Here is a 25,215-nt window from a genome sequence, read left to right on the forward strand (position 1 = left end):
TCAACAACGCTGCATGTACAGTAACTTTCCTTCTAGCAAAAAGAGTCAAACTAAAACGTAAGGGTGAGTTTTGTTGCACTTTGCAGCTGATTACTGTCTATTCCTGAATTTTGACAAAAGTTGACATCAGCCTGAAAGAGTTAAGGAGAAAGGTCTAGCAGCAGCCTACAATACCTATGACATCGGTCAGGTAATGCCCACAACGTCAAAACGCCCTTTGACTCAGATAACCCACCAACAACCCTAATCTTAACCATAGTGTAACGGGGCCCTAATGCTAAGCATAGTCTAATGTGGTGGGTGTTACGTGATGGACGTTGAGGGTGTTTCATGACGTTAAGACATTACATGACTGACCTCATAGGTACCGCAGTCTGCAATTACACTCTGTCGAAATTAAGTGGAGATTGTTCATTTGAATATAGCACACAAGCAAACAATAAGCTGGTATGTATTTTTATCTTAGCACAGGTTACCTCAAATTTGGACAATATCTCGAAATTAGTAGCCAAAATACATGTGCATGGCCACGCCAGCACTTCGCTTCCATCAGGCGGATGTAGTTTCCACTACGACTGATGGATGGTGTGACCAGTGCTTCCAATACGATCCTTGGTATATATTGAATACGCATCAACTGGCATTGGTGGGATACATATGCCACCTCGGCTGCATTCAGGCCGGTAGCGATTTGAAACAATTTCGTGACAATCGTCTACAAGGGGTTAAGGCCTGTGCTGATCAACTTTGTGATGTTAAGATACGTCAGACCCAATCAACACTTGAAACCACACGCAGAGCTATTTGTTAACAAAGGCCCGTTGTATCAAATGTTCCTTACACACCAAAACACCAGACGTTAAACAGAACACAGGTGGGTGTATTTTAGAATAACATTGGTTAATCTTCCCTCCATTGAGTTATGGGAGCTGCATAAGGACAAAACGAGTTGACCCACTAGCAATGTGGAAATGGAAATCATCATCCCCCGAGTTTATCAATGGTCACTCCCGACCGATGTTACTCCGAACGCCGCTGTAACAGGATTAGGATTAACTGGAAGTGAGACTTTATCTAAGAGATAACACCTGCACTGCCGTTCTCCAAAATGAAATTCTTTTAGCTCCGTGTTCTGTTGTTCTATGCTGCCACCTACTGGCCGTCCATTATCCAATAATACTCATTGGCAGTGTTTATCTTAACCCAGGGTTGTTTTTTTCTTTATTTCGCTTTATGAATTTCTTGTATTTGTTATTTTTCGCATACCCCTTAGGGTCAGAGTGCAGGGTCAGCCATTGTATAGCACCCCTGGAGCAACTGTAGGTTAAGGGCCTCGCTCAAGGGCCCAGCAGAGTAGGATCTCTTTTGGTGGTGACGGGGACTCGAACCGGCAACCTTCTGGATACCAGCGGGTTCTTAACCTTTTTCACCCTGTTTATCCCGTCGTAACTTTTTGAAAGTTACTTTCATCCCCACCTTGTTTTCTTGAGTAGTTTGAGGTAATACTTCTAACATAATAAAGCGATCGACAAAGGGAAACTTGTAAGATACTGTTGTTAACATTTTTATTTTAAGTTCTAATAACAGTGACAATAATAATAACACAATTTCAGTTGATGATGAGTAGAGAGCAGATAGCGGCGTACCAGAACAAAACACACGGAGTCGATGAGAACACATCAGTGCGTGAGACGCCTGTTCTTGATTTTCACCTACAGTTGTAGATATTCTTGGTGCAGTTGTTGAAAGAGCAAGTCTCATGTCATCTTTGGGAAATAATCAAGATCTTCCCAGCCTCAGTTTTTTTAAGCAAATCCACCCCTTCTGAGTAGGCCCGGGGGGTAAATTTTACTTCCGGTTAGGTCGAGACCTAACATGTTTGTGATGGGTCACTGCATGATTGGGGTCGTAAAATGAGCTAGTTTTATTCAAATTAGAATTCTGACCGAATGCCTTCAGTTTGTTGCAGAAGTTTCAGATCTGAGACTTGACTAAGAACAATGGCATTGATGCATTGGAGACTTTTATGGGACGTCAAATATAATAGAAGTTCCCGACGTCTGCACCACCACCCTTCTCACAACTGGTAAAACAATGAAACTGAGAGGACGGACGAACAAAGACACTGTGATGGACGGCCGGTGTTTCAGTCCGGCCGGGACGTCCCTCAACAGAAGAAAGCAGCCTTTTCAGGGCACTAAATCCCCCAGGACGCTAGATGGCAGCTCCCCTGGATGAAAATGGTTCCTGGGATTCCCGCAGGGCAGTATGGGACATGGAGTCCATCTCTTCAGCCCTGCTGAGTGCCGCCAGGGGGAGCTCACCAAGAACCTGGGGAATATTACCCTGACGCTAACCCGGAAGTACTTCGGAGTCACGAGGACGGAAACCTGCAGTACTTCCGGGATACTTAAGGAAGGCATTTGACCCAGAGAAGTAATACTTCCGGGTCATGGACTGTAAAAGGACTATGGGAAACCCAGCAGATTGAGGCGGAGTTGGGAGGGTGTGTAACGGAGCTGCTGGCAGTGGAAGATTGTGTTTAATTTTTGTTTTTGATTATTGGATTAGTGAATTGTGGAGTGTGTGGTGTTTTGTGCATTTTATTGAAAGAATTATTAAAATTATTCTTAGTGCTTTTAACCGTGTGTCCTGGACGTCTGTCTGGTGGGTTCAACTGGACAACAGCGACCCCTAGCGTCCACAACACATAAAAGAAAGGAGTTGAGAGAAGGGAATGAAACACACAATCCTGTAAGCTGTGGGTCAGTTTGAAATGTTGAAATGAACGTAACAGATGCGGAGTGTTAGAAAGGAGTGACTCAATAAGGTGGAGGTCTATCTAGTGCCATGCCAGTGAGTGCTGTAGGCTACATGCACTTTCAGACACAGTGTGCAACTGGACTCTTCAAAATGAAGGTGCCAAAGCGGTTCTTCAGAGAACTTAGGGGAGCCATTTTTGTTTCTCTAACGAAAGAGAGAATGAGTGCAGTTTGAAATACTCTTCTAAAATAAGGCCTCTTTCTCTATTGCTTTATGGCCGAATCCAGACGTCCTCACTAAGACGGAGCTCATCATCTCACTGAAGAGGACTTGTGTATAAATTCTGTTTGACACAAACAGCTGCCTTCCTCCTTTTTTGTTCTGTCATCCCTTCCTACTAACTGTGTACCCCTCCATGTTCTACTCATCGACATCTTTGTTATGTAGCCACGTTTCTGTTATTGCTATAACATTATAATTAAGTTCAGCTACACACAACTCCAACTGCCTTGTTTATGATACTTGTAGCATTGAGGCAGACTCTTTAAAATGTGCTGTTCATTTTACTTTTGCACTTACACTTTTACTCTTTTACATCACTATGCATATTTGTTTTTACATCTTTGTTCGTCCCCTCATGCCCGCCCTAAACTCCCAGGCTCTGGTTCAGACCACGAAAGCTTTACTGAAGTTTAGAGTCCTGGCAGGGACAGACATCAGGATTGTATTCCATTTTGATTTCTGAATGTATTTAAAAACAAGTAACGTGTATTGATATAAGGTAGACATGCTGTACTTCAATCAATCCAGTGCAAAAAGAGCACCATAGGTAAGAAAGCTGAGTGTACAGTACAGGCCAAAAGTTTGGACACACGTCCTCATTCAATGTGTTTTCTTTATTTTCATTGGTAGATTCTCACTGAAGGCATCAAAACTATGAATGAACACATGTGGAGTTATGTACTTCACAAAAAAACGTGAAATAACTGAAAACATGTTTTATATTCTAGTTTCTTCAAAACAGCCACCCTTTGCTCCGATTACTGCTTTGCACACTCTTGGCATTCTCTCGATGAGCTTCAACAGGTAGTCAGTCACCTGAAATGGTTTTCACTTCACAGGTGTGCCTCATCAGGGTTATTTAGTGGAATTTCTTGCTTTATCAATGGGGTTGGGACCAGCAGTTGTGTTGTGCAGAAGTCAGGTTAGTTGGACGATCATTTAGTTTTCAACAGGACAATGACCCCAAACACACCTCCAGGCTGTGTAAGGGCTATTTGACCAAGAAGGAGAGTGATGGAGTGCTGGAAATGGTCAGGAAAATAAAGAAAACACATTGAATGAGGAGGTGGGTCCAAACTTTTGGCCTGTACTGTATATAAACTTCATTTACATTGAGTCGGGGCAACCTGACAGTCGTATAGATAGATAGATAGATAGATAGATAGATAGATAGATAGATAGATAGATAGATAGATAGAGTGAAAGACACTATATAATAGATAGATAGATAGATAGATAGATAGATAGATAGATAGATAGATAGATAGATAGATAGATAGATAGATAGAGTGAAAGGCACTATATAATAGATAGATAGATAGATAGATAGATAGATAGATAGATAGATAGATAGATAGATAGATAGAGTGAAAGGCACTATATAAGAGATAGATAGATAGATAGATAGATAGATAGATAGATAGATAGATAGAGTGAAAGGCACTATATGATAGATAGATAGATAGATAGATAGATAGATAGATAGATAGATAGAGTGAAAGGCACTATATAATAGATAGATAGATAGATAGATAGATAGATAGATAGATAGATAGAGTGAAAGGCACTATATAATAGATAGATAGATAGATAGATAGATAGATAGATAGATAGATAGATAGATAGATAGAGTGAAAGGCACTATATAAGAGATAGATAGATAGATAGATAGATAGATAGATAGAAAGGCACTATATAATAGATAGATAGATAGATAGATAGATAGATAGATAGATAGATAGATAGATACTTTATTAATCCCCAAGGGGAAATTCACATTGTAAGTTGACCCACTGCAACAAGTCCAGGACTCACCCCCAAAATATCATGTCTAAGGGGGACCTCTGTGTGTGCATGAGACCTGACACCCAAAGAACACCCACCTTCAAGTGTTACATAAAGGCCCGGAGTGGCTAATCGTGAGAAACGGAAAAATTCCCAGTGGGCCGGCTAGGTTTATGGGCTGCGAGTGTTAAATAAGAATCGACATACATGTCACATACTATGCGGCACCTACGGCTTCTGCACTCACAGGTCCAGCCAGCCAGTGCTCACCTGCTGTAACCTGTGCCATGTGACCACAACCAGCCAATCACACAGAGGCTGGTGTATAGGGTTGTTTGCCTGTTACCCAGACAGAGCCTTATAGTAGAGAGGATCTGCAGTTACCAACCTACGTTACTCTGAGAGACGCCCGAGAGTAGATGGATGGTAAAAAAAGCAAAGGTGGTGCCGAAAAGGCGAGAATAAAAAAACGGAAGGCACTTGAAAATGACGCGGCCAAATGCGCCAAACTGAGTGGCTTTTTAATTAAAAACCCCTCGCTTTGAGAGCAAAAGTCTAAGTGGAGACGGTAAAAATAGTAAGTAAGCTACGAATTTGCAAAGCATTTATTCTTATCAAACAGGCTACGTTATATGTCATAACGCCATGTAATTAATTTACATGATTCATAAACTTAAACAGTAATTTTCAGGCAATGCTGCACTTTGTTTAGAGCACTGCTTATTGTGACGCCGATGCCACCTAAATGAGAGACACTTTTGTGGTCCTGTAGCCCCACCATCCTAATTTGCTGCTGGTGATACTGAAGTGCTGGAACCAAGCAGCAGCCAAAAAACACTTCATTTCAAAGGGAGCAGGTAGGATTATTCTCTGAGTGAACATTGTGATGAAGTTTATTATGAAGTATATCCTGTAATATTTGCCTATATAAAAAGTGCCGGGAGATTATGAATGATTTGGCATCACAAATAAATCAGCTTTGACCTGATCAGAAAACTTTCTAATTTAGGCTACAAATGTTTACAGTTTCTATGTGCCATGAGAAGCCGAGCCAGGCAGGGGTACACCTACTGTGTCCACACAAAGTGCTGCTGTCTGTGTGTCTGTGTGTGTGTGTGTGCCCGCCCTGCGGTGGGCTGGCGCCCTGCCCGGGGTTTGTTTCCTGCCATGCGCCCTGTGTTGGCTGGGATTGGCTCCAGCAGACCCCCGTGACCCTGTAGTTAGGATATAGTGGGTTGGATAATGGATATATATATATTGTCACGGGCGGCTGGGTGACATACCCAGCCGGGATGCCTGTATAGCGCCTCTGCGCCTGGTTTCTATGGGGGTCACGGGAACCGAGCTGGGAAGCTTAACCCAATAGGGGCTCGTGAAGCCCAGGAAGCCAGCACTTCCGCCACACCAGGAACGGCTGGCGGAAATTCATCAAGGGGCACGTGGAGCATATCCTGGGCAACATAACAGGGGCCGCCTTCTTCAGGGAGCTGGTGTCAGGTGGCAGAAGACAACACTTCGGAGAGTGGGAGAAGGCGGCCTGAAGAGGACCATTGAAAAGCCAGAAAAGGATGTTTGATGCTGGAGCACTGTGTGCTGTGCAGGACTATTGAACTTTGTAAATATTGTAAATAAATCGTGTGTGTTGGACTGGAAAAGCGGTGTCTGTCTGTCTGTGGTCGGGCTGGCTTTCACAATATATATATATAGCAGAGAAGTAGTGTGTTACAGAAGTAATGAAAAAGAAAAGAAAACATTTTAATAATAACGTAACATGATTGACATTGTCATTGTCATGAGTGTTGCTGTCATATATTTATATATATATATATATATACAGTGGGATGCAAAAGTGTGGGCTACCTTGTTAATAGTCCTTATTTTCCTGTATAAATCGTTGGTTGTTGTCAGTTAAATATATCATATAGGAGACACACACAGTGATATTTGAGAAGTGAAATGAAGTTTATTGGATTTACAGAAAGTGTGCAATAATTGTTCAAACAAAATCAGGCAGGTGCATAAATTTGGGCACCGTTGTCATTTTATTGATTCCCAAACTTTTAGAACTAATTATTGGAACTCCAATTGGCTTGGTAAGCTCAGTGACCCCTGACCTACATACACAGGTGAATCCGAGTATTTAAGGGGGTCCATTGTAAGTTTCTCTGAAGAGTAGCAACATGGGGGTCACAAAACAACTCTCAAATGACCTGAAGACAAAGATTGTTCACCATCATGGTTTAGGGGAAGGATACAGAAAGCTGTCCCAGAGATTGAAGCTGTCTGTTTCCACAGTTAGGAACATATTGAGGAAATGGAAGACCACAGGCTCAGTTCAAGTTAAGGCTCGAAGTGGCAGACCAAGAAAGATTTCGGATAGACAGAAGCGACGAATGGTGAGAACAGTCAGAGTCAACCCACAGACCAGCACCAAAGACCTACAACATCATCTTGCAGCAGATGGAGTCACTGTGCATCGTTCAACCATTCAGTGCACTTTACACAAGGAGATGCTGTATGCGAGAGTGATGCAGAGGAAGCACAAACAGAGCCACTTGAGGTCTGCTCAAGCACATTTGGACAAGCCAGCTTCATTTTGGAATAAGGTGCTGTGGACTGATGAAACTAAAATGGAGTTATTTGGGCATAACAAGGGCGTTATGCATGGAGGAAAAGGAACACAGCATTGCAAGAAAAACACCTGCTACCTCCAGTCAAATATGGTGGTGGTCCATCATGCTGTGAGGCTGTGTGGCCAGTGCAGGGACTGAGAATCTCGTCAAAGTTGAGGGACGCATGGATTCCACTCAGTATCAGCAGATTCTGGAGACCAATGTCCAGGAATCAGTGACAAAGCTGAAGCTGCGCTGGGGCTGGATCTTTCAACAAGACAACGACCGAAACACTGCTCAAAATCCACTAAGGCATTCATGCAGAGGAACAAGTACAACGTTCTGGAATGGCCATCTCAGTCCCCAGACCTGAATAGAATTGAAAATCTGTGGTGTGAGTTAAAGAGAGCTGTCCATGCTCGGAAGCCATCAAACCTGAATGAACTCGAGATGTTTTGTAAAGAGGAATGGTCCAAAATACCTTCAACCACAATCCAGACTCTCATTGGAACCTACAGGAAGCGTTTAGAGGCTGGAATTTCTGCAAAAGGCGGATCAACTAAATATTGATTTCATGTCTTTTTTGTGGTGCCCAAATTTATGCACCTGCCTGATTTTGTTTGAACAATTATTACACACTTTCTGTAAATCCAAGAAACTTCATTTCACTTCTCAAATATCACTGTGTGTGTCTCCTCTATGATAGATTTAACTGACATTTTTTTATCGCAACAACCAACGATTTAGACAGGAAAATAATGACTATTAACAAGGTTGCCCAAACTTTTGCATCCCACTGTATATATATATATACATATATAGGGCAGCACGGTGGCGCAGTGGTAGCGCTGCTGCCTCGCAGTTAGGAGACCCGGGTCCTCCGTGCGTGGAGTTTGCATGTTGTCTGTGTGGATTTCCTCCGGGCGCTCCGGTTTCCTCCCACAGTCCAAAGACATGCAGGTTAGGTGGATTGGTGATTCTAAATTGGCCCTAGTGTGTGCTTGGTGTGTGGGTGTGTTTGTGTGTGTCCTGCGGTGGGTTGGCACCCTGCCCTGGATTGGTTCCTGCCTTGTGCCCTGTATTGGCTGGGATTGGCTCCAGCAGACCCCCGTGACCCTGTATTCAGATTCAGCGGGTTTGAAAATGGATGGATGGATATACACACATATATATATGCACAAAACCACGCTTTTATCAAGACTTCCATCGGGTAGTCTTTTGAAATGAAATTTTCCTCCGATCAGTCCTAGCAACGCGCTTTCTTCTGACTGTTACATTTTTGTAGCTCTGATGTGTGCATCAATGTAATCGGTGTACCAGGAAATCATGCATTGACAAAAGCTCCCCTTTGCTTGTAATGCAAAGTGTGATTAAATTCATTATTTTTTAACGCGTTATGGAGCACATGCATCAAAGCTTCTCATCTGTGCTTGTGCTAAGGAAAGGAAACATTTTAAAAATAACGTAACACGATTGTCAATGTAACCTTTTGTAAGTAGTGCCTAGAGGATTCAGTGTGGAGAAACTCTAGAGACAGGCAGCGTGTGTATTAACTTGTTGATTTTTCTGTGAGTATTTGGTGGCAGCGTCACAAAGTCACTTCCATGTTAGCTGTGGAGCTCAGCTCAGAGCGAAATGAGGTGAATGGGAGGGGAGATGATGACGTGACTCTCCCATCCGCCTTAACTGTCAATCCCCCACAAACACAGTCTCTCGGAATTTGCATAAGCACACCCCTTCACCTACAATTTTAACTTAGTTACAAAGTGATCAAAACTCTTGTTTATATCCTGCGTCCTCTCATTAAACTTGTATCCCGCATTACCCGTGGGCATGTCAAACGCCAGCGGCAGCCTGTCTATGAACTTAATTTAAACTTACGGTTTACACCGTGCTTTGTTTCCGAGGTAGCAGCACTCATGAATATGCTTGTATGTGTCACTCGCTCGCTTCTTATTGTTTCGCTGCCTTCTCAATTATATAATGCAAGTTTTCTTCAGCGCTTTTTGGAGCTCTTCCTTGTTTTCTATGCACTGCGTTGACAGTCAGTTCACGTGATTACGTGGGAGGCGTGATGATGTCACACGAAACTCCGCCCCCACGGCCATTGAGCTCAACTCCATTACAGTATATGGAGAAAAATAGGTTCCAGTTATAACCATTAGGCGTAGAATTTTGAAATGAAACCTGCCCAACTTTTAAGCTGTAAGGAATGAGCTGCCAAGTTTCAGCTTTCTACCTACACAGGAAGTTGGAGAATTAGTGATGAGTCAGTCAGTCAGTCTGTGAGGGCTTTGCCTTTTATTAGTATAGCCCTACTATTACCCTAGGGTCGGTACCGAGCCGTTTTCAAGTTTTAAATGCATAAAAGTACCACATACATTTTGTTTACTGCATCAAGGCTTTTTCTATTTTTCTGAAACTTCCATTTAAACAAAAAAAAAAAAAAAAAGGAAAATTATTTCTCTAATCAGAAATTCACTGCCTGTGGTCTTACTGGTCGGCCACGACCCAGGGTACAATAAGAGATCATAAAACAATAAATCCTGGCCAAACTTAAGTTCCAGTATAAACACACTCTCAGCTCACTCTGCCCCCCACACCCCCACACAACTCTGTCAGGTAGCAGGCCTCTCCCATCCCCCGAGCTGTAGTCAGGGGCTTATCTCTTCACACCTCCCCCGAGTAAAAAAACAGAGACAGCCCAGACAAAACAGACCCAGACCAGTTCAGTTTGGTGATTGTGACTGGAGAGAAAGCATCTAATTTGCAGAGGTAAAAATGGCCAGATTCACAGCACTCCAAGCTCTGGATCATATCCTAGCTGAAGGACAAGTTACAGAGTGGCACAGCGACACTGATGAGGTGGACTCAGAGGAGGAAGACATTGTGGAGTGTCAGTCAGAAGACACAGACACAGAGTCTGAGGAGGAGATCACCTCTGAAGCAGTTTCCCCACCAGCTGAAGTACTACAGTCCAAGAATGGCAGAATCTCCTGCAGGTTAATACCACCTGACGAGACTCGCAGGACAACTGGCAGGGCAGCTGCTGAAAATATCATCAGAATGACTCCTGGGGTCACAAGGTTTGCCATAACAAGGATAAGTGACATCAAAACAAGTTTTGAACAGTTCATGCCATCATCGCTGAAAAAATAATACTTGACATGACAAACCTAGAAGGACAAAAAGTCTACGGAGACACATGGATTGACTTTGATGAAGAATTCCTGGATGCTTATATTGGAATTCTTCTTCTTGCTGGAGTATACCGATCCAGCAATGAGGCCACAGCCAGTCTCTGGGACACAGCAACAGGCAGAAATATTTTTCGGGCCACGATGTCACTGAAGAGCTTCCACATGATCTCGAGAATCCTCAGGTTTGACAACCGAGACATGAGAGCAAGACGTGACAAGCTTGCTCCCATAAGGGATGTCTGGGAGAGATGGGTGCAGCGCCTGCCTTGATGTTCAATCCAGGAGTGGTCAGCAGGAAGACGAAGAGCTTCAGCACCAGCATCCTTCCCTTTATCCAGCCCTGCCACAGCCACAGACCCAGACCCAGAGAGGCTGCCGGATTCCAAAAGAAAGCGCTGTCAGGTCTGCCCAAGCAGCAAGGACAGAAAACCAATTCCATGTGTGCCAAATGCAAGAAATATATTTGCAAAGAGCACACTAAAAATGTCACTTACTGTCCTACTTGCACATAGTGTAAACATACAGTAGCAATCCTGCTCCTGGAGAGCTACCACCCTACCACCGTACTACTAATTCTATTGGTTTGATTGTTTGTTTGATCTACATTTTGTAATTTATTTTGTATTTTATTTTGTCTTACTTGTTTGGCTTTGTCTTTGTAATTGAATTAAAGTTCAACTTTTGGAAAAAAAAATACTTTTTTTGCCTTCTTCTTGAAGTAAATATATATGGGTCAAAACCGACCCTAACACCACAGATGTTACTAATATTAATAATATTGATATTGATAGTAATATTATTAAAATAAAAAATTGTAATTTTTTTTTACAGTTGTGTTCTAATACCCTCAGTAATAGTCAGGTAACATATAAACCTTTGATTTATTTGTATAATTCTCCTGAGGTTTATTTTACCAATTTTTTTGGACTGGGCCGTTTAATTGACATCATACGTCTCATCTTCAGAGGGCCACACCAAAAATTTTAAAACCAAATTTTTAAATCTTTTCATGGATAAGGAAGCCTAACAAGGTAACCAAGAGGTAAGGAAACACACTGGATGATAAAAAAATGTTTGAGGGTTGAGGGAGGCTGATTTAGGACACGGGTCGGCACCGACCCGCCCAAGATAACAGATGGGTGGAAATGCTAGGATAATAGTAGGGATAGACTAGCAAAATACCCGCGCTGCACAGCGCTGAAGTACTGCATTAAAATTTTTATTAAGAAGAAAATTAATCCTTTTTAAACTGAGGGAAAATATGCCAATAATTATTCGTTAAGGATCTCTTTGTATACCACGTTGTGAATTCGGCCCTTCAGTTGTAACATGACCAAGCTGTGCGCTGAGCTGACTCTTGAGCATTTAACGTACAGTCGGCCACGTGAACAGTAATCTTGTCTCAAATCTCACAGCTTGGATTGCTGCTGTCGTAATCGGTTTGAGTTTCATGGTTTGTTTCAATGACAACAGTATTTGTAGGACTTGTGTTGAAGTGACATTCGGCATCTGTCAAGTGTTGTAAGTATACAACTGGCTTCATCGATAACTTCACATCCAGCTTTTGTGAGTTTAAACATTCATAAACATCAATGTGTCCACTACTCAAATCGTCACCTGTCAATCTAAGATGTTGAAGAGGCATTGGCGGTTGTCCAAAGGTGTAAAATGTTTGGCCATTGCGGTAAACTTGAAAGCGACAACCGAACAATTCAGCGGCAGCCATCAACTCACATGCAGATCCATAGGTGAAGGGCTTAAGCATTTGACTCTTCTAGTGCTCCTGTGTAGTCTAATTATCTCCTGTACGTCATCAGTCCACACCTTGAACCTGTGCCAGTCATTCAATACAGAAGACACAATGGATATCAAGAGTGAGCCTGATATGGCCGTGCAATATGTAACAAAGAGAATGGAAAAGGCAGGTGCCATCTCCGGGCATGGAAACCACTCAGTAAGTGACAGTTCTTTGATCGATGGTGATCACCTCGATAGACATGTTAATGGGGGTACGGTTGGAACGATAAAGGAAATGGGTACCTGAACAACGTAAAGTAAGTCTAAAATACCTACACAATAACTATAATCATAATAGATGAACAATAAAACAGCGGAGAAGCCGTGGATTAAATAAAAAGGCTGAAGTTATCAGTAGAGACTTGAATCCGTGGCGAAGCAAGGAAGCGAATGTAGAGACTGGAGCGACGGACGGCCTTATATAGGCAGGCAGCCAACAAGCGTGGGAGGCGTTGGGATGGGGACCCACGCGCCTCACATGGTGACCGAGCTGCAGGCTATGGACGTATATATGTACGTAAGTAGGATTCAGTTAGCGTTGGGAACCCGTGTACCAAATTTCTTGAAGATGGGCCCATAAGTAACAAAGACTGTTGAAAAGTTCGATATGGCGGCCGACAGTGGCATCATACCACCAAAATAAGTACGTACATTGGTTTTGGTTAGTGCAGGGAAGCCGCCTACCAAATTTCGTGAAGATGGGGCCATGAATAAGAAAGTTCAATATGGCGGACGTTGTTGATCGTTATGACCGTTACGCATAGAATTTCGAAATGAAACCTGCTTAACTTTTGTAAGTAAGCTGTAAGGAATGAGCCTGCCAAATTTCAGCCTTCTACCTACACGGGAAGTAGGAGAATTAGTGACTTTGGAAAATTCAATATGGCGGCCAACAGTGACGTCATACCACCGAAATAAGTACGTAAATCGGTTTTGGTTAGCGCAGGGAAGCCACCTACCAAATTTCATGAAGATGGGGCCATAAATAAGAAAGTTCAACATGGCGGATGTTGTCGACCGTTATCGACCGTTATGACCGTTACGTGTAGAATTTCGAAATGAAACCTGTTTTTGTAAGTAAGCTGTAAGGAATAAGTCTGTCAAATTTCAGCTTTCTTCCTACACGGGAAGTTGGAGAATTAGTGATTAGTGAGTCAGTCAGTGGGTCAGTGAGGGCTTTGCCTTTTATTATATATATATATATATATATATATATATATATATATAAATATATATATATATACTCAGCAAAAAAAGAAACGTCCCTTTTTCAGGACTGTGTATTTCAACAATAAGGTTTTAAAAATCCAAATAACTTGACAGATCTTCATTGTAAAGGGTTTGTTTTCCATGCATGTTCAATTAACCACAATCAATTAATTAACATGCACCTGTGGAATGGTCGTGAAGACCTTAACAGCTTACAGAAAGTAGACATTTAAGGTCACAGTTCTAAAAACGCAGGACACTAAAGAGACTTGTCTACCGACTGTGAAAGATGCCCAGGGTCCCTGCTCATCTGCGTGAAGCGTGCATTAGGCCTGCTGCAGGGAGGCATGAGGACTGCTGAATAAATTGCCATGTCCGCACTGTGAGACGCCTAAGACAGCGCTACAGGGAGACAGGAAGGACAGCTGATCATCCTCGCAGTGGAAGACCACGTGTAACAACACCTGCACAGGATCGGCACATCCGAATATCACACCTGCGTGACAGGTACAGGATGGCCACAACAACTGCCGAGTCACACCAGGAACACACAATCCCTCCATCAGTGCTCAGACTGTCCGCAATATGCTGAGAGAGGCTGGACTGAGGGATTGTAGGCCTGTTGTAAGGCAGGTCCTTACCAGACATCACCAGCAACGACGCCGCCTATGGGCACAAACCCACCTTCGCTGGACCAGACAGGAATGGCAAAAAGTGCTCTTCACTGATGAGTCACGGTTTTGTCTCACCAGGGGTGATGGACGGATTTGTGTTTATCGTCGAAGGAATTGAGCACGTCTGGGACCTGTTGGATCGCAGGGTGAGGGCTAGGGCCATTCCCCCCTGAAATGTCCAGGAACTTGCAGGTGCCTTGGTGGAAGAGTGGGGTAACATCTCACAGCAAGAACTGACAAATCTGGTCCAGTCCATGAGGAGGAGATGCACTGCAGTACTTCAAGCAGCTGGTGGCCACACCAGAGACTGACTGGTACTTTTGAATTTGAGCCTCCCTTCATTCAGGGACACATTGTGAAACATTTTTAGTTGATGTCTTATGGTGTTGACTCTTTTAGTGTTCATACAAATATTTACACATTAAGTTTACTGAAAGTAAAAACAGTTGAAAGTCAGAGGACGTTTCTTTTTTTGCTGAGTATATATATATGTGTGTATGAACAACCTCAGCGATCTCTGTCCAGAAGGGCGCAGTCCTAGGAACAGCTAAGTTACTGCACAGAACCCTCAGGCTCCCAGACCTTGGCTAGAGGACGAGAGCTTGAAGTGAATATGCAGCCACTCATGGGAAAGAAAGGGTGAGCTGTGAGTTTTAAAAATAATATGTGGGTGTATACTGTATATAGTTGGCCGGTCTCAGCATTGAAACTCCCGGGCTGAAAATGAGTCAGACTCCAGCCCTAGTAACATGTATGACACAGTGACAAAGAATAAGGAACACAGGGGACGTCACAAACATAAGAGACTCTCATCTGTCTGATGTCACGTGTTTTATAGACCGCACCAGAATGGAAAAAAAGATAAAACATCCAATTTCTGAACTCGCTGTACCTTTAAGCCCCATGCACGGGCACCATTCTAGTTCTAATAGACAGCACGCTATTGGCTGTGATAAAAGCCGGTGAGTTTGCGATACTTGAAAATGTGAGACTGGGCTGGAACGTCAACACAGAGTCATGTAATTTGACATACCCTGTGATTTTTAGTCACATCACTTGACATCGTCATCATCATCATCCCCATCATCATGTCATGTGACATCAGCTTTCAGGGAAATTTGCAACCAGCGTGCAAATCACACAAACGGAACAGCGTCACCCACCTATTCTCACAACAAAAGGAAGTTTGCTCAGATGTAACCCACCAGTCACGGCAGCCTGACCAACTCTTTCTGGGCAGTTTGCGATTTTATCTCAGTGACATATATTAAAGAGTGCCCATTTGTGCTGGGACCCACCACCGTCATGGCCTTCACTAAAGTACCATCTAGCAGTGTTCATTGCTTGTTATAGAAGAAGCCACCATCACTGGCAAAATAAATCGAAGGGGATCTCGTTTGCCTCAACTGGCCTTGAAGGTCATGTTTTGGTTCTCAGGTAGGGTGGCAGAGACGTGAGTTTGCTTCACAGGTGTCAACTGGGAGCGATTCGTGCCACTTGAGTGAATAAGTAGGCTGGCGCTAACACACATAGCTGGATTCCTGCATCATCAGGCCTGCATCTGCAAATGTCCGTCTCTTACCCAAAAAAATATCATGACTATGGGGTGACTTTTAGGACTCATTCAACTTTTATTTTTTGCAGTTTAATGTGTGGTCAAAAATTTTAAAAAAGTGTGTCCAAACAAGGAAAATAACGGACAATAAATTCATATGACAAGGACGTGTCTCCTGTCACGTGTTGCTCTTCTCTCTTCCCTCTGACTGCACATGTGCGATAGACAATTGAAATTATAAAAGGTTTCAAACAGACCCTCGGGCAGTCGCCTCCACACTTCTGAACAGGCTCTCCCATCATCATCATCATTATAAAATGCACCGCCTCACACCTGCCAAGCAAAGTCAGCTACTGGCAAATATTAAATAATTTATACTCTGCATCAACAGGCTGGGCGTGTGAAGACACTTTGGTTTCATTATTCTGTCACAGGAAAAGTGACAGATACATCACAAAGAAAGTGTGGCTCATCATCAGAGCTGCCGCCATTAGAGCTGAATGACCCTCGTATACTGCATTGTGCTCATAAGAATGACTTCTGAATGCTTTGTAATCACTTCAGGCTTTGACCCCCGGCGCCAACCAAGAAAATCCCTACGTATGACACGCCGTTGAACTTGTCTTGATGTTTCATCATGCAAGACTGCATTATGGTGGTGTTTCCCTCCATTTTCCCTTTACCTAGGGTTAAGTGTACGCATCAGGTTCTTTACCGTGTTGGTCTACTGTCACACCTTAAGATTAACACACATATTCATAGATACACACACATACACACACAGACCCAAACCACAACAGTGCCCCTATGAATGACACACACACTGCTGGTTAACCTTGTCCACTTAAAACCACACAAGTGCCATAGGAATAATCACAGCCTGTCACTTGCTCAGCACTTCAAGACACTTACTTATCACCGGCACGAACAACATGCAATGTTTTAATGATATCTCAGACCTAAATATTACTTTTAGTCTCCAAGAATACATTTAAACACACAAAGACTCAACATTGTTGACTATCGGCCATTTATCAGCCAAGAATGCCTTACTTGACGTCCTGTTCCCTACTATTGGGTGGAGCTCACACCCTCAGCCTTAATAAACCTCATAGCACAGAGCGTATGGCAAACCTCCGGCTGCACCAGCAACTCAAAGAAATCTACCTTATTACTTCAATCATATTAGACATCATCATAAAATAATAATAATAATAATAATAATACGTTTTATGTAGCACCTTTCATACACTCAAGGACACGTTACAACTTAATAAACACATTAACAAAACAATAGAAATCACATACAAGAAAATGAATAATATTCATTGAAGAAATGTGTTTTTAACAGGCGTTTGAAATGAATAATAGATTTTTCCTCGCGAAGGCTGAGAGGAAGAGCATTCCAAATTTTAGGAGCCTTCACACTGAAAGCTCTGCCCCCCATAGTTACTAAGCTGTATTTGAGTTCAGTGAGTGAGTGAGGGTCCTATGATCTTAATGCACAGGCAGGAGTGTGAGGAGGCAGCAGCTCAGACAGATAATGGGGGGCTAAACCACGAAGGGCTTTAAAGGTGAGAAGAGTAATTTGATATTTGATTCTTGAAAAGACTGGTAACCAATGCAAATCATATAGGACAGGAGTGATTGGAGCAGATTTTTTAGGGTGTGTAAGTAGAGGAGCAGCAGAATTCTGAACATACCGTAATCTATTGATATATTTAGTCAGGAGGCAATGAAACAATGTATTTTAATCGTCCAGATGGGTAGTGATGATGAAAGCGTGAATCGGTGTTTCAGGGTCCATCACACTGAGGACAGAATGCAGATGACAAAGTGGCAAAGATGAAAAAAAGCCGTCTGTACTGTTGAGCTAATGTGTGGTTGGACAGTAAGGAGCTGATTAAAGATGACACCCAAACTATGGACTGATGCTGAGGGTTCCACCAGGATCCCATCAACGTCAATATTTAGCCCACGAAGGGTAGAGAGGACAAATTTGGTACCAACTAATAAGATTTCTGTTTTATCAGGATTGAGTTGTAAAAAACTGATCTGTCATCCAATGATTGATTTCCTGAATGCAGTCAGTCAGTGCAACAGGTGAAGACATTGCAGATACATCAACACTTCTATAGAGTTGTGTGTCATCGACATAGCAGTGGAAGCTGAGACCAAACCGATGAAAAATCTCACCTAATGGGGACATAGACATGTTAAAGAGATTTGGACCGAGAACTGACCCTTGAGGGACACCTTGTGTGAGTGAAGCAGCGGCAGATTTGTGTTCCCTAATGAAGTCCTGACACTGGTGATCACTGAGGTGTGATGTGAACCAAGAAAGAGCAGAACCAGAGATACCAATAGCTGAGAGTCGGGACAGTAAAATGTCCTGGTTAACTGTATTAAAAGTTAAGGAGAACTAGAAATTCAAGGGATAGTGATATAGTGATGCGGAGGGAGCAGGGGATCATGGGAATTCCCTGCTGAAGTCCAAGGGATGGCGGTGGGGGGATGTAGCAGAGGATCATGGGAGTTCCCTGCTGAAGTCCAAGGGATGGTGGTGGGGGTGGGGGGAGCACGGGATCATGGGAGTTCCCTGCTGAAGACCAGAGGATAACGGTGGGACCACAAGCTGGATTCTTAAAGGGGTGGGAGGTCTGTGCCAGTCGGAGGAGAAGATGGTAACCTGAGGATGTGCCACTTCTAGCAGGAGGCTCAGAGGCTCATGAGGGGTCTTTAGACAGCAGATCCTGGTTTCTGCTTGGATTTTTGTTTTTTTAACCTGTCGTTGCATTATTTATTCATTTTGAGCTCCTCTGAACTCTGTTGCTGTTTTTCTGTTCTGGATTAGTTATGAACTCACTTAGTGAGGGATGACTGCACTGCACTCCATGTGTTGTTTGAACACGGTGAGTAAAAAGCACTGAGCGCCTCCACACACCATCTCTTGCTGTTAGGGGGTCCTCCTTTGTCAGTCCATCCTTGATTTATGACTATCGATATCCCGGGTTCAAGGGAATGGTGACGGTTACAGCCAACCCGGACATCACAAGGGCCGACATGAGAGAAGAGTTCCAAACTAAGAAAGTTATTAGCGGACTGGACCCCCATTTTAGAATAAATTCTGCAACAACTTGGAAACTTGTTGTTCATGACACAAAAAAGACCAAAGACGTGGAATAAATGACCAAGTAGGAGTTGTAGGGACCTTCAAATCTCGACTTGACGTTAGTTTGGACCACTGAGGTGAATCGGATGGATGGGCTGAATAGGAACGTCAAGGGGTCTGAACACTTCCTGAATCCATTGCCCCCGTGCCGACTGACCCCTGCTGGACGCCACTTCTAACCTCACCCATTGCTGGCAATGTTCTCCACAGCACGAGCCGAGCTTACTACCCATCTACACATTGTGCCCTGAATTCCCACTTCTCCGGTTTGACACCCAAGCCCCCTCAAAATCCCGATCGATGATCTCATCCGCCCCTCTCCCATCATATGTTTTTTTTTTCTGATTCCTCCTAGAAGTCCAGCATATCAGTGAAACCCGACCTTCCTTGTCTGATCCCCGGCTGACTCCTCACTCACTCATCTGTTCCGCTGCTCCATCTTTTGCTTAACATTTGCTGGCCTGGAGTTACTCGGATCGGCCTGATCACCTTTTTTGGTTTTTTTTACAGTCTCCCAGCATATAGAAAACCCACTGCAGTGCCCCCCCAATACCCCCCATGACTCCCTTCTCTTATTAATTACATCAACATTTGCATGTGCTGTGCAAACAACAAAACCTTCTCCCACCTGCTTTCCATGAAAAACATCCCGACTCGGCTCACTGCGTTAATCATTTGTTGAAAGGGCAGAGTGAACTGGTGTTGAGAGGTGAATCCCCCTTCGGCCGCCTAGCCAGGCCATCCAGTAGCTTAGGAGGTGACGGCACGTCCTCTTCATGTGTGACTTGAGCCTTCAAATGCCACCACGATTACCCCGGTGACATAATAAAGGTCCATCCCGTTGGGAAAACTTCAGAATAATCCCATATAATGCAGAGCTAATCTGATGGCTGTACAGTAACATAAGCTAAAGAACACGAGTGCACCTTGGCAGCGGTGGGCACGGACAAGCCACAATTATTAATTCACTGCTCCTCCTACCTTCATGCCTCCGGGGGGCTCCCCCTTCAGATTAGCTGTGTGTAATAAACAAAAAAAAAAAAGGAGGTCCCGGCAGCCCAGAGCTTTGGCCTGTGCTTCCTTCACAGATGAAAATGCCAACCTATGAGACGTGCCAGCGGAGGTGGGTGACTTATCAAGTGTGGTGTGGACCAATCAGGCTAACTGGCCTCTATGGAAGTGGGCTGTGCAATGGACTGGCATCTCCTCCTCAGCCTACTTTGTGCCAAGTGCTTTTTGGGATGGCTCCCCCATACTGGATTAGGCAGGTGTGATGATGTTATGTTCGTGGCCTGAGTGGCACACCGGCTTGGCAGACCTCACAGTACTTGTTTTCCGGGTTGCATTCAGTGGGCAGTTTGCGTGTTTTCCTCATGTTTGGGTCCATTAAATCCCCCAATTCAGTTCTAATGCTGCCTGGCATGTGTGGGTGTGTGGCTGTACCTTGCCTGCACAAAGCTGGCTCTTCTGTATTGCCCCAATAATGCCAAAAACTTGCCAGAGTGAATCAAAACATGGATGCCAGTACTTCCCCTGTGCTCAGAGTTGTTGCTCCTCTCTGCTTGAGGTCCTGGCAGGAGCGTCCTGTGCTGTTAACCTTTGCTCCGTTTAAAAGTCAAAATGTAAACCTCTGAATTAAAGGAGCCTCGCAGGCAGGCATACTGAGGGGGCTGCAGGTAGAGTAGGTAGGTAGGTGCTATAAAGCAGACACCATGTGAAATTAGGGACAGTCACAAAAAAATAAAAGCCCCTTGTGCACCCCCTCTGTACCCATTTTATAGTCCCATCCAGGTAAGGGAATGCCATCCATTCCGGTCAGGACATCAGCCCGGGGTCGCCTCCTGTTACAATGGATTTAGAGTTTTCATATTTTGCGCAGACTTTTGGCCACACAGCTTTTGCATCATTGTGGATGTCGCTCTTTGTTCTTGTCTTTGCGATAAATGAAAATGTATTTATGTATTTTTTTCCGTGTGGTTCAGTTGAGCCTGTGCAGGCCTTCAAGCCTGCTTCTTAACCCGGGGTCCAAGCTGATTTTGTTATTTCTAGGCCGAGTTTGTATCTGTCTGTGATGAGAGAGGTTTGTGGCGTTTTAAATTTGAAATAAGTAATCGGGGGTCCCGGAGCATGCAGGCTACTAGCACATGCAGGCGCACATGTGGGTGTGAATGCACCACCCAGTGGTAGATTGGGGTGCTTGGCTGACATGTAAATGCGAGCGGGTCGGCACCCAATCGGCTCTGTAAAGGGAGTCTGCATGGCGAAATTGCAAAGTCAGGTCAGGTTGGGAAGCAGGCACTGGTACAGCACGTTGGCACACCCACCACATGACGAAACAGCTCAGGTTACTAGTTGGTAACCCCCAAGGCAGACACAGTGCAGTCCCACCTTCCAGAAATTAACCTTTATCTGCCACAGCCAGGTGTTACGTGGGCATGCCCCCGGCCACTCGGGTCCTCGACAATGAGGGTCCTGCGAACTGGATCACACTTGGGTAATCGCACCACATGGCCGTAGTGTCGTAATTGACACCCCCTCACAATGCAGGTCTCCATGAGCAACACAAAGTCAAACCAGCGGGACCCAAGGACCCTCTGAAGAGACCCACATGAAGGAGTCCAGTCTTCGTCTCAGGTCACTGGATAGCAGCCATGTAGCAAGACAGGAAGCACCAAGACTCTGAAGACTTGGACCTTCGTCCTTTTGCTGATATCAGGAGCGCCGCACACCCCTTTCCAGCGACCTCATGACGACCACCCCATGCTCTCCCAAACCGTCTACTGACTTCATAGGAAGAGTCACCAGAGTCACTTGACTGTCACTGCCAAGGTAAGTAAACCTCTTGACGAGGTTGACGCTCTTTCTAGTGCCAATGGCCATTCCCACGAGGTCATTAAAGGCCTGGCTCTTGGTTTTTATCAGGACTCTCGCAATCCCAGACACTCGGACCCCTCGCTCAGTCTCTCGAGACCCCGAAACAGAACCTCCATTGACACTGCGAAGATTACAGCATCATCACAGCAAGATCAGAGGGGAGTACGAGCGGCCACATCATGCGACATTGCCCAGATTGAGGGACACATGAGTGGAGTTTGGTTGGTCCTACAGATGCCAAGGGACTGGCGCTGGGAAAAAAGGGATGACTGCACCTGTCGGTGGGCGTTCTTCATGCTGTAAGGTCCTGATGGGACAAGCCGAGAAGACACCCGATTTTAAAGTCCGAGGCATTGGGGCTCAAGTTGTAAGAAGATTCTGCCTCTCTGAGATTTTAACCTCGTTTTTAATTGGATGTATTTATTGATTTTAACCTCCTTGTGTTCACGTCAGCTTATGGTTTACTGTATTTGTATTGAAGGGCGTGCACTGCACGTCTTTGACACTTTGTCTTTTTTAATAAATAAAAGCACTGAGCACTTTGCATGGTGTGTGTGTGTGTGTCCTCATTTGTCCGGTTCATCCTTGGGTACTTTATTGGCGGTTCCGGGTTCAAGAGGCTCCACCAGGGAGAGTGGAGCCGACCCGGACTGTTGCACTGTCATGTCTCTGCCGGGGCTCAGATTCACACCTGAGGTCACTTTTGGTCAGTCAGTCAGTCATTTTCCAACTCGCTTTATCCAAACACAGGGTCATGGGGGTCTGCTGGAGCCAATCCCAGCCAAACGCAGGGCACACACACACACAAACACACCCCAGGGACAATTTAGGATCGCCAATGTACCTAACCTGCTTGTCTTTGGACTGTGGGAGGAAACCCACGCAGACACGGGGAGAACATGCAAACTCCACGCAGGGAGGACCTGGGATCTCATTTTTCAGCTAATCCCTTATTTGGTGATATAGAAAGGGGGGGTCTGCTAAAAAAAAAACTCCACAGTGGATTAATAAAGATTTAAAAAAGAAGTTGCAAAGGAAAAAACTGCTGTATAAGGCATATAAGACTAATGACTGCAAAGTGAATCGTAGAGCATATGAGAACATGAGGGCAACCATTAAGAGGGATATCAGGGAGGCTGAAAGACAGTTGGAGAGGAATAGAGCAGATAAGGTGAGAGAAGACCCTAAGAGATTCTTTCAGTATTTTAGTAGTAAAAGAACAGTTAAGGAGGAGGTCAAGTTCATCAGGAATAGTAAAGGGAATTAAAAGATACAGACAGTGAAATAGCAGATGCCCTAAACTTACATTTTTCTGAGGTGTTCACAAGTGAGCAAGTGGATAACCTCAGAGCAGTAACAGGGACTACTAAGGAGGTGCTGAGGGATTTGGAAATTATAGAGAGAGAAGAGCTGTGATGATTAAATAAGATGAAATCAAACAAATCACCAGGCCCAGATAATATTTATCCTCGTGTTCTTAAGGAGGCTAATGAGTTCAGATATAAACCGTTGACACATATTTTAGGAAGTCACTGAGCACTGGAGAGATTCTGAAGGACTGGAAAATGTCAAATATCATCCCATTATATAAAAAGGGTGACAGGGCAGATCAGAGCAACTATAGGCCAGTAAGCTTAACATGAAACATCACAGGAAAATTAATGGAAGGAATTATTAAGGATAAGATTGAGCAAAACATGGCAAGGACAGGAGGAACAGTCAGCATGGGGTCAGAAGAGGGAGGTCGTGTTTTACTAACATGCTGGAATTCTATGAGTTTGCAACAAAAGCATACGATCAAAGTGGAGCAGATGAGATTATTTATCTGGACTTTCAGAAAGTATTTGATAAGGTGCCACATGAGAGGTTGGCCATCAAGTTAAAAGAAGTGGCAGTTCAGGGTGATGATTTTAGATGGGTGCAGAATTGGCTGAAACACAGGAAGCAGAGGGTGATGGTGTGAGGAACCTCATCAGAACTGGCCGATGTTAAGAGTGGTGACCAGCAGGGGTCAGTGCTAGGGCTGCTGCTATTTTTAATATCTATAAATGATTTAGATAGGAATATAAGTAACAAGCTGGTGTGACAGTTTAAGGGTATGCTCGCACCCTTGTACCCTCGAACCACACGTCAGACACCAGGTAAAAGTCCAATTATTATTTATTATAATAATAATGTGCACAAAGCACGCTCCTCTCCACAATACTCAATGAACAATCACAAATAAACCAATAACAATCCTCCTAACTCCCAGACGCTTAGCCACCCTGCCTCCCAACTCAGCTCGTCTGTCTGGGATCTCCCAGAGTCCTTTATACTCCTTGACCCGGAAGTATTTGTCCCTCAGTCCATGTGACTTTCTATCACTTCTCTTTTCTTCATCCCGGAAGCACGTCATTTCTTCTGTCCATGTGAGTGGGACGTACTTCCGGAGTGGAGGGAAAATAGTCCCTGGGCCTCCCTGCAGCGACTCCTGGCGGCCCCCATGGTATCCAGCAGGGCTGTGCATTTAAAGACCACTGTCCATAATTCCCTGCTGGCATTTGGGGCACCTCTACGCTGCAAGGAGGGCTCCATCTGGCGGCCTGGAGGTATTGGCCGGGGTACATGGCCGGCCATATCTTACACTGGTTAAGTTTGCAGATGATACCAAGATAGGTGGATTAGCAGATAATTTGGAATCCGTTATATCATCACAGAAGGACTTGGATAGCAGACAGAATTGGGCAGATTTGTGGACAATGAAATTTAATGTCAGTAAATGTAAAGAATTACACATAGGAAGTAAAAATGTGAGGTTTCAATACACAATGGGCGGTCGGAAAATCGAGAGTCCACCTTATGAGAAGGATTTAGAAGTCGTAGTGGACTCAAAGCTATCAACTTCCCAACAGTGTTCAGAAGCCATTAAGAAGGCTAACAGAATGTTAGGTTGTATAGCGCCTTGATGTGTGGAGTACAAGTCACAGGAGGTTCTGCTCAACCTTTATAACACACTGGTGAGGCCTCATCTGGAGTACTGTGTGCAGTTTTGGTCTCCATAAAGACATAACAGCACTAGAGAAAGTCCAGAGAAGAGCAACTAGGCTGATTCAGGGCTACAGGGGATGAGTTATGAGGAAAAATTAAAAGAGCTGAGCCTTTAGAGTTTAAACAAAAGAAGATTGAGAGGTGACATGATTGAAGTGTTTAAAATTATGAAGGTTATTAGTCCAGTGGATCGAGACTTGTATTTTAAAATGAGTTCATCAAGAACACGGGGACACAGTTGGAAACTTGTGAAGGGGAAATT

The 25,215-nt window shown here is 44.1% G+C and overlaps 1 protein-coding gene across 2 annotated transcripts in view; it reads right to left on the reverse strand.

Moving 5' to 3' along the window:
* Positions 1 to 19,984, reverse strand: part of LOC120543393 — a 221,437-nt gene extending 201,453 nt beyond the window's left edge. For both annotated transcript variants that reach the window (XM_039776468.1, XM_039776461.1), the window contains exon 1: positions 19,678 to 19,984. The gene's annotated coding sequence lies outside the window, so the exon portion shown is untranslated. The remainder of the gene's footprint in view (positions 1 to 19,677) is intronic.
* Between the last annotated feature and the right edge of the window lie 5,231 nt (positions 19,985 to 25,215).

The sequence above is a fragment of the Polypterus senegalus genome, chromosome 13, assembly GCF_016835505.1.
Source record: "Polypterus senegalus isolate Bchr_013 chromosome 13, ASM1683550v1, whole genome shotgun sequence".
NCBI classification, from domain to species: Eukaryota; Metazoa; Chordata; class Cladistia; order Polypteriformes; family Polypteridae; genus Polypterus; species Polypterus senegalus.